Source organism: Rhinoraja longicauda, chromosome 20 (genome assembly GCF_053455715.1).
Source record: "Rhinoraja longicauda isolate Sanriku21f chromosome 20, sRhiLon1.1, whole genome shotgun sequence".
Taxonomy (NCBI): Eukaryota; Metazoa; Chordata; class Chondrichthyes; order Rajiformes; family Arhynchobatidae; genus Rhinoraja; species Rhinoraja longicauda.
The window spans coordinates 14,432,888-14,445,269 of record NC_135972.1 but is presented as its reverse complement, the minus strand read 5'-3'; positions in this window follow the sequence as shown (position 1 = coordinate 14,445,269).

The window sequence follows — 12,382 nt, the reverse complement described above, 5'->3', positions numbered from 1 at the left end:
TGTTGGTATTGTAGACAGTGAAGATGATAATCATGATTAGCTGGACAAGTACCACTCATTCCTATGCACTTCTGATCCAACTCCTGATATGAACTTTTGCATTTGTTATTGAACCAAGTTGGGTATTTTATTGTATAGAGTGAGGAATATCCCAGGCAAGAGAGTTCTAAATTTTGATCCAATGTAATTATACTGGTGATAATGGCTCACAGTGTCTTTTGAATATACAGGTATGATTTGTCAGGTTTGTTCAGAATCTATTGCACTATGTTCAGTGGCTGTGTCAGACAATGATGACAGAGGATGACCTCAATGTTAAGATCAGACCTCTTTTCCACAGAGACTATGAATGTAAATTCTAACAGAACTATATTTAATCATTTAAATTTATGAGATTGTGTTCCTTTTCACTCTTTGGTCAGTTCTCTAATGACAAGTTTTTTGTTAAAGAGAATTACAACTCACGGATTTTGTTTGGTTTATTATATCAACAAAATCCTTGTGAGTATAAATCAACACTTTGTGGCGGCTCCCAAGGGTCGGGCCATTCCACTAGCGAACCCCTCGGCACGGGAATGGACTAGTTCGGGGCCGGTCCTTAGCTACAGGGATAAAGGGCAGGGGTTTAGGTGCTATCGTTCTCTTGCAGACCCGACTGGACAAGAGAACAACAGCTAATAAAATTCCTCCCGAAACACCTGGCTCCTCGGCGTCATTTCGGGATTATCGCCACACCACAACTTCTTGTTAACAGTGGTTGCACCACTGGTCCACTTGTGGTTACACAGTAGTTATCATTACTGCTCACCTCCTGTAAACTAGCAATGGATGGGAGCGATACAACATGATTTATTATTTTCAGTTGAGAATTAAAATTCTAAAGAATTAAGAGACAGCACAAATATATTTCATTGTGATTGCTTAAACAATAAAGATTTCATGTATTAGCGTAATTCTGGATTTAAACCTAGTTTTCGAATTAAAGGAGTAATGCCACAGCACACAGTGCAGCACTCAATTGTATTATTATGATTTCTGTTAACGGCAATAAACTTTGGCAAAGTCTTGAGTTTCAATTTGCATTAAATTTCAAGATGCATGTAATTGATTTGTGACCTCCATTAAGATATCTTGTAAAAAAAGTGAATTTTAGAATTTTCTGAGCTTGCAAAATGGGAGGTAATTTTTGAAATTAACAAATTAGGTAAAACTAGTCAATGACGAAGTATGATTGCCCCTGTGCTAAATATTTTACGAATGGAAGGATGCCCCTTCATATTCCTCTGGTAATATTTTATTCAGACCTCCTTTTGAAATATATATACATGTGTTAATGTAGTTCCAGATGGTTTTATCACTTTCTTCCTTTAAGAGACTATTCAAGACCTCGCTAATCAACCAAGTTCTTAGTCATCTCTTAAATCATCAATAAGGCTTGGTATGTTTTATTTCATAATTCTTTATTAAGTCCCTTGTGAAATTTTTTACAAAATTAAAGACTATAAAAATTGTTGTTATAATCATTTGATATATTCTGATAAGATAGGAAAATGAATTATTTCTGGCGAGGATATGACACAAAAGTGGATTAAAATAAAAGCAGTTTCACTAACCTGGACAGTAGAATAGAGAAGGTTGTCAAGCTGGAAAGGGTACATACAAGATTTACAAGGATGTTGCTAAGACTAGAGGGTCTGAGCTATAGGGGGAGGTTGAGTACGCTGGGCCTGTATGCCCTGGAGCGCAGGAGGATGAGGGGTGATCTTACAAAGGTGTATAAAATCACAGGAGGAATAGATCGGGTAGATGCAAAGAGTCTTGCCCAGAGTAGGTGAATTGAGGACCAGAGGACCAGGTGAAGGGGAAAAGATTTAATAGGAATCTGAGGGGTAATTTCTTCACACAACGGGTGGTGGATTTATGGAACAAGCTGCCAGAGGTAGCTGAGGCTGGGACTATCCCAATGTTTAAGAAGCAGTTAGACTGGTACATGGATAGGACAGGTTTGGAGGGATATCGACTAAATGCAAGTAGGTGGGACTAGTGTAGCTGGGACATATTGGCCGGTGTGGGCAAGTTGGGCTGAAGGGCCTGTTTCCACACTGTAGCACTCTATGACTCTAAGGTGAAGGATAATGACATAGAAGGCTGCAGGGAGGTGAGAAGATCAGATGAATTTGAGTCACAATTACAGATGATGTTCTTCTTAACTGTTATATGGGTTGGTTTACTACTGTGACAAACAAAAAAAACTATTTGGAGATATTCAGATGCAAAAGTTCAGGCAAATTAAGACACCAATTTGGGAGGTGACTCCACATTGGAATCTTTTCGCGAGCGGAAGGGAGTCTTCGGTACAATGCAATAAATTGCAAAGACATTGAGATTATGGAGTGTACAGAGGTATCTTGAGTGGGAATTTGCCAGTACCTTGTGAAAGGGATCTGTTTCCAATATCAGGTAGTATAGGGGCACAAAGGGGTGTGGGATCACATTCATTTAATGGGATTGAGATAAAGGGATGAAATGGGCCTCAGAGATTAAAATGTTCAATTTAAGTGAGTATGAATGGAGATAGAAGAGATGTTCCCTCTTTGAATGTAGAAGTGGACACCTAAAGGGAGATTTTGCTTAATGGCAGAGTGTGGTCGAGGAATTAAAAGTGGGAACAGAAGATATGGAACATAGCAGTTAATTTGCTGTCCTCGTATTAAAAAAAAATGGACCTGGGATATTTTAAATTCAATCATTACTGTAGAATATAAATTAGTTAGTTAAATCTGGAGAGAAAAAAGGGTGATTGCACTAATAGTAATTGTAAATGTCGTAGAAATCCATCTGTTTTACTAATATTAATTTGAGTGGAATTTCTACCACGCTTACCCAGTTAAACTTATGTAGGATTCCAGATTCAGTACAATATAGTTGACTTTTACTTACTCTCTGTAATGGCAAACCACTAGTACACGCTGCAGTAAATATAAAGCCAGACAAACCTCTAGTCATGGATATAGGTGCCAGATTCACAACAAAACAAAAGCCTAGTGCACCATACAAATACTCTTCACTTCGGAATAACTGGCCCATAGAGTAATCAAACAATATTGACACAGTCAGAGAATGAATTACAGATATCAACCACACTGGGTGAAAAAACATTCTTCTTCACACCCCCTCTAAATCTCCTACCCTTACCTTAATCCTATACCCTATCTCTGCTAAGGAGGAATGTTTCTCATGATCTACCCTATCTACGATTTTTGTAACTTTGCACATGTCACCCCAAAACTTGCTTCATCCTATTGAAAACAAATCTAGCCTATCAAGACTCTTCTCTCAGCTCCATCCCAGACAACATGCTGGTGAAGAGAGCCTCTGCAATGCAAACATACCCTTCTTATGGTATTTTTCAATGTTGAAACACTGAAGGCAATGAGCGTGTGCATGTAATTTTGATAATGTTTTTAATGTAAATCATCAGGAGCCCCCAGTGACAGAGCTGGCTGAGTTTTGAAGGATTCAGCTACCAGACTTTACTTTTAACAGGTCATGCGAGAACGAGTATAAACAGGGGAGTAGGGGGTGGGAAGTAAGGGGTGGGAAGAAATCTGCTGTACTTTATATTGTTTTCACCTATGCACCTACTCCAGAAGCATCTATTCACGAAGGTATTAGCAAGAATGACCATCACATGTTTCATATGAAATGAAAACATATTTGAGGAAATCATCCATTATGTTGTACATTATATCTGTAATATATGGAAAACATCCAGAACAAATCTAAAAGCTTAAAATTGGGCATTGGTGAGACCCTGTGGGCCATCAACACCAATTCTGGATTCCATCATCATGTCAGATTTGCATTACCATCAATCCAGTGACCAACATGAGCAGAGCTGAGGACTTTAGCAGAAGAAGCAACAAGAATGTATTCAAAAATGAACTACAGTCTGATTAACCTACAACTCAGCATATGTGGTGGGCAGGGTAAGCAGAGGTAATATTCAAACCCAACTGAACCCATTACTGCGTGGGGCTGCTACATCTATTTGTTAAATGTGGAACAATATTAAACAATAGGAGAAGGTTCAGGGAGCATCCTCTCATTCTTAGTGATGTTCAAGCCCAGCACATGAATACAAAAGGCAATGCTGAAGTGTTTCCAACTGTCATCACTGAATGGATGATTCATCTTAGATTTCTCACAAGACCCTCCAGTGCACAGAAGACAATCTTCAGCCAAATTAATTCACTCCACATGGTGTCATGATACGGTTGACAGGACTAGAAACACCAAAAGCGAGGAATTCGACTTGCACTTTTGCCAAGACATTCCAGAACAGCTATAATGGTAAAATTTGACCAGTTTAACTTTTGTTTAACTTTCAAGATTTAATCTCAAGAGATTTGCTCATGACTTCAGCAAACTGCTTTGGCTAATAGATATTGTTTATAATCACAACAGATATATCAGTAAATGGAAGTTCAGTACAAAGAAGCAGTACTTATTAGTCACAGCCCATTCACAAACTCTTGGAGGCTCACTCTCTTTGGGACCACAGCATAGTCTTTTCACACCCACCCCTCCCTTTTGGTATCCAGTGGACTAAGGATTCTCCTGGTTCTGTTTGCTTTCTCTCTCTCTTCCAAACTTCATACACCGTTTCTCTTTGATTTAACAAATAAACAAGCAATGTTTCTTACTCTTGGTCTTGAAAATTACACTTGTGTTTTTATTATTAGCTCTGCTTCTTTTTTTACAGAAGTACTTCAGTCTCATCTTTGTTTGCTTTCTCATCGACTGAGCTATTCCTAGTTTGGACCCTCACACTTGCTATCTAAAATTCTGTCAAAAGCATCAACGACTTTATTAAAAATTGTCACTTTCAATATTTCAACCCCTCCTTTTCTCTCTTTTTTTCTATTAATGTTCTGCATCTTATTTTCTCGTTACAAGTAGGAGACTTTGTCAGCATGCTTGCAATGGTTTTAACATACATGCTCTATTCTGGGATATCATTGTCAGCATGTGAGACATGGAGGTGAACACTTCACGTTAGCTTGGACCAAAAGAAGACCTTTGGAAGGATATTATACATGTACATGATGAATCAGGAGTTGGATCCAACTGTTCTATGTAAACTTCTACAGATGCGCCATAGAAAGCATTTTACTAGGATGCATCACAGTTTGGTTTGGGAACAGCTCCATCCATGACCGCTCAAAATTGCATCAAATTGTGGACGTAGCCCAGACTATCACACAAACCAACCTCCCATCCATTGACTCAATTTATACCTCACGTTGCCTCTGCAAGGCCAGCAGCATAACCAAGAACGAGTCACCACTCCCTCTTCTCCCCTCTCCCATCAGGCAAAAGGTATTGGTGTGAAAATGCACACCTTCAGATTCAGGGACAGTTTCTTCCCAGCTGTTATCAGGCAACTGAATCATCCTACCACAACTAGAGAGCAGTGCTGAACTACTATCTACGTCATTGGTGACCTTCGGACGATCTTTGAGTGGACTTTACTGGCTTTACCTTGCACTAAACGTTATTCCCTCATCGTGTTTTTATACACTGTAAATGGTTCGATTGTTATCATGTATTGTCTTTCAGCTGACTGGTTAGCACGCAACTAAAGTTTTTTCACTGTACCTCGGTACATGTGACAATAAACTACACTGAACTGAACTGAGACGTCAGCAGCACAATCCAAATTGATGGGTGGGGAATAAATAGCTATTCATCAATCCTGGAGCAGGGCAGGGGTGCCGACACTCCTGTCTTGTTTGTGTGTTGCATATTGCCCTTTACCAAATCCACTGAGGAAGGACAGGGACATGACGGGTGAAAATGCCAGGCAGTGGGGCACTCAGGTCAAAGTCTCCTTGTATGTGAACAATGTCACCGTCTTCTGCTCGGATCTCAGGTTAGTCTTCAGACTCCAACATCTCCAACCATTTGAGCTGGTTTTGTGCAGGTGGTGGGGAGTTGAGCCAACCACATGATAAGCGAGGACATGCTCTTCATCAATTGGCCCGACCACTCAATCGACCCTTTCATTGTCAAGTTTGACTACCTGAAGGTGCTGGGGGATCTGATGTGGAGGGGTAGAGGCATGTAACAAAAATTAGTGAGAGCAGATATCTATGTTTTAACAAAAAGTGAGACTGTGGGAGTGCGGCTCCCTGTCCACGATTGACAAGAACCTGGACATCAGATGTGAGGTGCTCATGTTGTTGTTGTTGTTGTAATTGGTGCAGGTGTGGTCCGTATCCTGCTCATCCATTGTGGTAGTCTCCCAAGCCATTTTCTGTTTCACCTGGGGATCTGAGATGGGAGTGTGCATGTTCCCAGATAACAGAAAGGTCAAGGATACCCAAATTCACACTGATCCTACACCAATATGTGTGGCTGCATGAAGCTGCAGGTGGAATCAAAGTATGCAAGCATGACTTTCGCAATATTTAAAATATAATTCTTCCCTGTAAATTCTTTGCCGTTGGTATCTTTATCTATAATTCTTCCCTGTAAATCCTTTGCCATTGGTATCTTTTTTTTAAACTTAACTGGACGTTATGTTTTGCTTTTTGATCTTATGGTAATTTTTGCAGCATTTGCTTTAATAATCTTTACACTTACATTTTGGAAAAGAACCTAGCCCCAGCCAGATGAGCGTTAAAGTCCTGGATATGCGGAACCGGGTACCGATCCGCAGTCGTGGTGTCATTAAGTCGTCTGTAATCCCCTCAAGACCTCCAGCCTCCGGACGCCTTGGACACCAAGGGCAATGGGGACACCCACGGGCTGTCGGAGCGCTGGACAATCCTCATGGCCTCCATCTGGCGGAACTCCTCCCTAGCGATACGGAGCTTGTCAGGGGGAAGTGTGCGCGCACGTGCGGGGAGTGGCGGCCCGGAGGTGAGGATACGGTGCACCACTCCGTGCTTGGGGCTAGCCGACCGAAATTGGGGGGTCAATATATCGGGAACGTCCGACAATATCTGGGCATAGACATTGTCCACGGAAGACACCGGGTCGTGGCGTGGCGCAGCCGATGCAGTTGGGCGTAAGACTGACTCCATCGTTGCAGCGTGGACCAGGCACTGTCCCCGTCACATCCACCAACAGGGATTGAGCCCGGAAGAAATCGGCGCCCAACAACGGCTGGGAGACATCGGCGACTGTAAAAGTCCAGGTGAAATGAAAGGGACCAAAAATAAGCGGTTACCGTGCAAACCCCATTCGTCCGGATGGGGCTGCCATTCATAGTGGTGAGCGAAGGCCCCCGCTTACCTGAACGAGTGTCAACTCCCGATGGGGGCAAAATGCTCACCTCCGCCCCGGTGTCCCGAATGTCGGCCCGGCCGCCGCAGTGACCCAGCTGGCCCTGGCGTTTCCCTGGTACGAGCAGGGCTGGCGGCACTGTCGAGCCACAGAACCCCAGCGCTGGCTCGTAGTAACACCAGCGCCCTCTATCGGCGTCACCTGGGATCGGCTGGCTTGGGGCTGATGCAGCCGAACCCCCGGTGAACGCAGGGGACGGTCGCTGGGTCCTCCGGGGCGCTGCCGACACCCGATAGATAGACATACCGACCTGCTGCAACGTTCCGTGCATTGCAGGCCCTCGATCCGGCTCATCCATCTCCCACCGATAGGTCAGCCACAGTTCGTCGGCGCGCTCTGCTAGCGCCAGGGGTTCGTCAAATTTTGCCCTGGAAAAAAGCAGGCGGATGTCGTCCAGCAACTGCTGCAGGAACGCAAACTCAAACAAAAGGCAGTCCTGATGGCCGTCCATGAGGGCAAGCATCTCGCTCATGAGGGCCGATGGTTTCCGATCGCCGAGCCCACCCATGTTGAGGATCTGTGCTGCTCGCTCCATGCGGCTGAGCCCGACGGTGCGGAGAAGCAGCGCCTTGAGGCCTTCATATTTAGCGGCCGCCGGGGGATCGTGCAGGTAAGGCACTAAGCGACTGGCCGTTTCCTGGACGAGCGGACCGACGACGTAGTAGAAATGGGTCTCGTCGATCATGATCCCGCCGTGGAACTGGGCCTCAGCCTGCTGAAACCATATGTGCAGCTGGGAGGTCCAGAAGGTCGGCAGCCTCAGGGCGACCGCGTTCAGCTGGGCCTGGTCGGCCAGAGCGGCAGGGAGCTGGTTGCCGTCTTGCATGTTGTGCTCCAAAATGACGGGTTTGGAGCGTCGGGGTCACCAATGTAGCGGGAGCGATCGGATTAGCCCCGAAATAAGGCTAGACACCAGGTTAGTCCAGTCTTTATTAACACAGCAAGTTGCCAGCACACATGTTCACTCTCCTCTCTCTCCACAACCCCTGTTGGAGAAGCCCCGCGGACTGGGCAGTGCCCAGACGCTGTCAGTCTCAGTGCCGAGGGTTCGGCCAAGGAATGGCCTAACTCTCAGGAGTCGCTACAATCTGTAGTTTCTTCCTACTCAAGAGAGAGTCTATCCTCTTTTAGAAATATATTATCGCTGCTGGATTAAAATCCTCAAAATCGTGCCTGGATGTACTTGTGGAAGGATTTAAGTAGTTTGAGAAGGTGGCTTTTTGCCATTTTTTCCAGGACAGACAATAAATGTTGGCACTATCATCAATGCCCAATCTCCAACAATGTAAAAATCCTGGAGAAACAAGGAACTGCAAATGCTGGTTTACAAAACAGATCACAAAATTTGACACTGAATGACAGAGAGGTCGGTGGCGTTCAGATATAAGGATAATAAGGGGAAGGGAAGGAGTTTAAGGAAATAATTGGTTCATTTTACAGTACAAGACTGGCAGAGGGGAATGAGCCAAGCAGCACTTGACATGATTCAAGCAGATCCAAAGGTGAATTAAATCAACACAGTACAGAATTGCTTGTCTCAGCTTTTGGGAAGCGAAAATGAACTTAGGAACAACCTGCCACAGAAGGCAGTGGAGGCCAATTCACTGGATGTGTTCAAGAGAAAGTTAGATTTAGCTCTTGGGGCTAAGGGAATCAAGGGATATGGGGGAAAAAGCTGGAACGGGGTACTGATCTTGGATGATCAGCCATGATCATATTGAATGGCGGTGTTGGCTCGAAGAGACAAATGGCCTACTCCTGCACCTATTTTCTATGATTTTATTTTCTATGTCTATGTTTCTATGAAAGAAAAAATCATGATTTATTGGGAAAATGGACATGAAAATAGAAATAAATTGATAGTTGCAAAAGTGCAATGGGGAATGGAGAGCCAAAGGCTAGACAATTGTTAACTTGTCTCCCAATTAGAGCATATTTGCTCTGGTCTGAGCTCACAGATTGTAAACTGTTACATGTCCATCGGGCATTAATGTAATATTGATATTAAGTTCTCTGAACTGGTTCCTGGGATTTTAAAAGCAAATAAATCATTTCATAGGTCATCAAAAAGGACAAAAAATATCTTGTCCAGTTTGGAAGATAAAAGCTAAAATGCCACAGGCAATGCAAGAGATATTTCAGGAGTTGAGTCCCTTGACATATATTTTTTCAATCTTAGTCTTCTTGGGCCAAGTTTATAATTTATATATTTTCAAATTCTTTTTTTTTTGCTCTACAAAAAGAAACATATGGTCTTCTTTATAATTCTAGAGCATTTCCTGAGCATTGTATATTCAGTCTACAATGTTGAAAATCCCTTCATCCATTTTAAAGACTCAGTTTAAAGAAAACATTATCCTTTCATTCCATAGGAGATATTTATCTTTCTATAGAAATAGCTTCATAGAAAATGTATATATAGGTCACTCACCAATGTGTACTGTTCCATCTATCCTCATCCTCTTTCTCAATAATTTTCTCTCTCCTTCTACATTTTAATTTCAGCTGAAGGCCTCAGAACTTCTTGGATCTTCTCAGCAAAATCTTTGAGTGAGGAAATAATCACTGAAATGTTAATCAATTTTATAATTATTCAAATAAATGTAAATCAGTAATAATTTCCTCTAATAGGTATCTTCAAAATATTGCAAAGGTACATTATCAATAATTTCTCCAAGGTTAGAGTAAGTTATCAAATTTATAATCAAAGCTCTTCATGCACATTCCATATTATTAACACCACCATGAATGTCAGATTAAAGAGAAACTCCATGGGAATGTTAATAAATCCCACTATTGTATTCAGAAAGAGTAAATTTATATAGCATGTGAATAAAAGAAATAAAGTAACTTAAATTCCTATAGCACCTGTCATCTCCTAGAGTGTTCTAAAGAATTTTCCAGCCATTTAATTACATATGTAGAGTCCTCATTGTTGCAATATTAGCTAAAGTGGCAGTTGGTGAATATGGCAATAGAATAAAACACAAAATAATTGGATAAATATATGTTGGAGATAAAAATGTGTTTAAACAGCACAGTGCAATTGGCCTTTGCAAACTTTGCACAAGGCTTCCCATAAGCAAAACAATATCAAGCAATAGGTTTGACAATGTGAACAAATGGAGGGAGATAAAGACCTAGCGAAGGAAGAAGATTCAGGCCTGAAGTAAGGATAGTCAGAAGGTCAATACAGAAAGAGTACAGCTGGAATGGCATAGCATTGGAACGGGGCATTGAGGAAAGGTAACAGCAATGACAAGGAGCATTGATGCGTGGGCACAACAGTGGAAGACATATCAGTGGAACTGCATATTATTAGAAGGATGCATTGGTGAAAGTGCACATCAAAGGATAGTGAACCCAGGGAATGCAGAATTTGTATATTAATGCATTAGTGTAAGGAACCATCATTAGGGCACAACATTAGCATGACGGGGATTTCAGTTGATGGTGGGAAGGGCCCACAGTAGAAGGAATGATCAAAGGACAGCAGTTACCAGGTAAGAGGGCACCAATTGAAGGGACTTCTGATTGAATGCAAACTGATGGAGAGGAATATTAGTGGAAGCAAGTTCATATCAGAGGGAAACATTTCGTGTCAATTGGGGAATGTTGATGATGTCTGTGCTAGATTGGTTTAGGTAGAGCCCCTCCAGGTGGTTAAACTGTGGGAGATGGATGTCTGCAATTGTCTAGATTGGAATGAACAGAAGAGCAGGGTATTGGCATCGCAATCATACCTGGGTTCCGGGTCAGTGGGTTAAAACAGCATGCAAAATGCATGGCCAATTGGATTAAAATAGTAAGATTAAATGAGAACTTACCAGTTCGAAGTTTGATCTGTATTTTATGAGGAGTTACGATGAGGGACTACGTGAAGACCCCGTCCAGCACGCGTGCGCGACATTCTTCAAAGCAGCGGTGTGGATTCACAGAAAAAACACAACGATTGAAATAAATATAGTAAAGAAAAAATAAGAACTTGATTACCAGTTGATCTGTATAAAAAAGGGTGGGAGCGGAGGGCACGTAGTCCCTCATCGTAACTCCTCATAAAATACAGATCAAACTTCGAACTGGTAAGTTCTCATTTAATCTTACTATTTTATTTCGGAGTCACGTGAGTGACTACGTGAAGACTTCAAAGCTTCTGTGATTCCGAACCGTGTACCAGCTCATGCTTCACTCACTGTCTGAAGACCTTAGAGGGAGGAAGTATGTTATCGCGATCAAGAAACCTGTTTGTGAACAAAAAAGGTTTATTAATGACAACAAAAACAGAGAGCTCCCCAGGGCTCAAATTAAATATTATCTGCAGACTCTAAAATTCTGTCTGCAAATGTAGCAGGTTGCGCCAGCGGTTTATTATAAAACCTTTGGAAAGTTCTTTCCGAGGACCATCCTGCTCTGGCCAGAGTATGGTCAATTGGCACGTCCATTTGACTAGCCGCCGACGTAGATGCAGCCCTGGTGGAGTGAGATTTGTAAACATTCGTATTGACTCCCGCGGACTTAAGCACCTGCTTGAGCCACCTTGAAATGGTTTGGCTCGTCACCTGACCATGAGGCTTCTTGTGGCTTATCCATAAGGCTTTTTCTCTCCCTCTTAAGTTGTATGTTGTGTCTATGTAATTGGCGAGGTGGTCTTGGCACACAGCCGTGGTTCAGATGAATATGCCCAGAACTCCATGACTGGAGGCGTGGTACCTGGTCTAGTTTGTTTGACCAGTCCCTGAATATGGAATGTGAAACAGTCCAATGACTCTGTCATGCTGTCGAGCCTCAGGAGGTGGAGGGATTGTACCTTTTAAGCTGACACTAGTGCCATGAGCATGACTGATTTCAGTGTAAGTTGTTCCAGCGTGAGTGCCCTGGGCGGTGGCCATCCCCTAAGGTACGTCAGCACAATGCTGACATCCCAGATCTGAGTGTACCTTGGTCTGGAGGAGTTAGTATTAAAAAAGCCCCTCATGATTTTGATTCCTAGTGGATGGGACCCCAAAGCCAGTTGTCCTGCTGCTGGAAC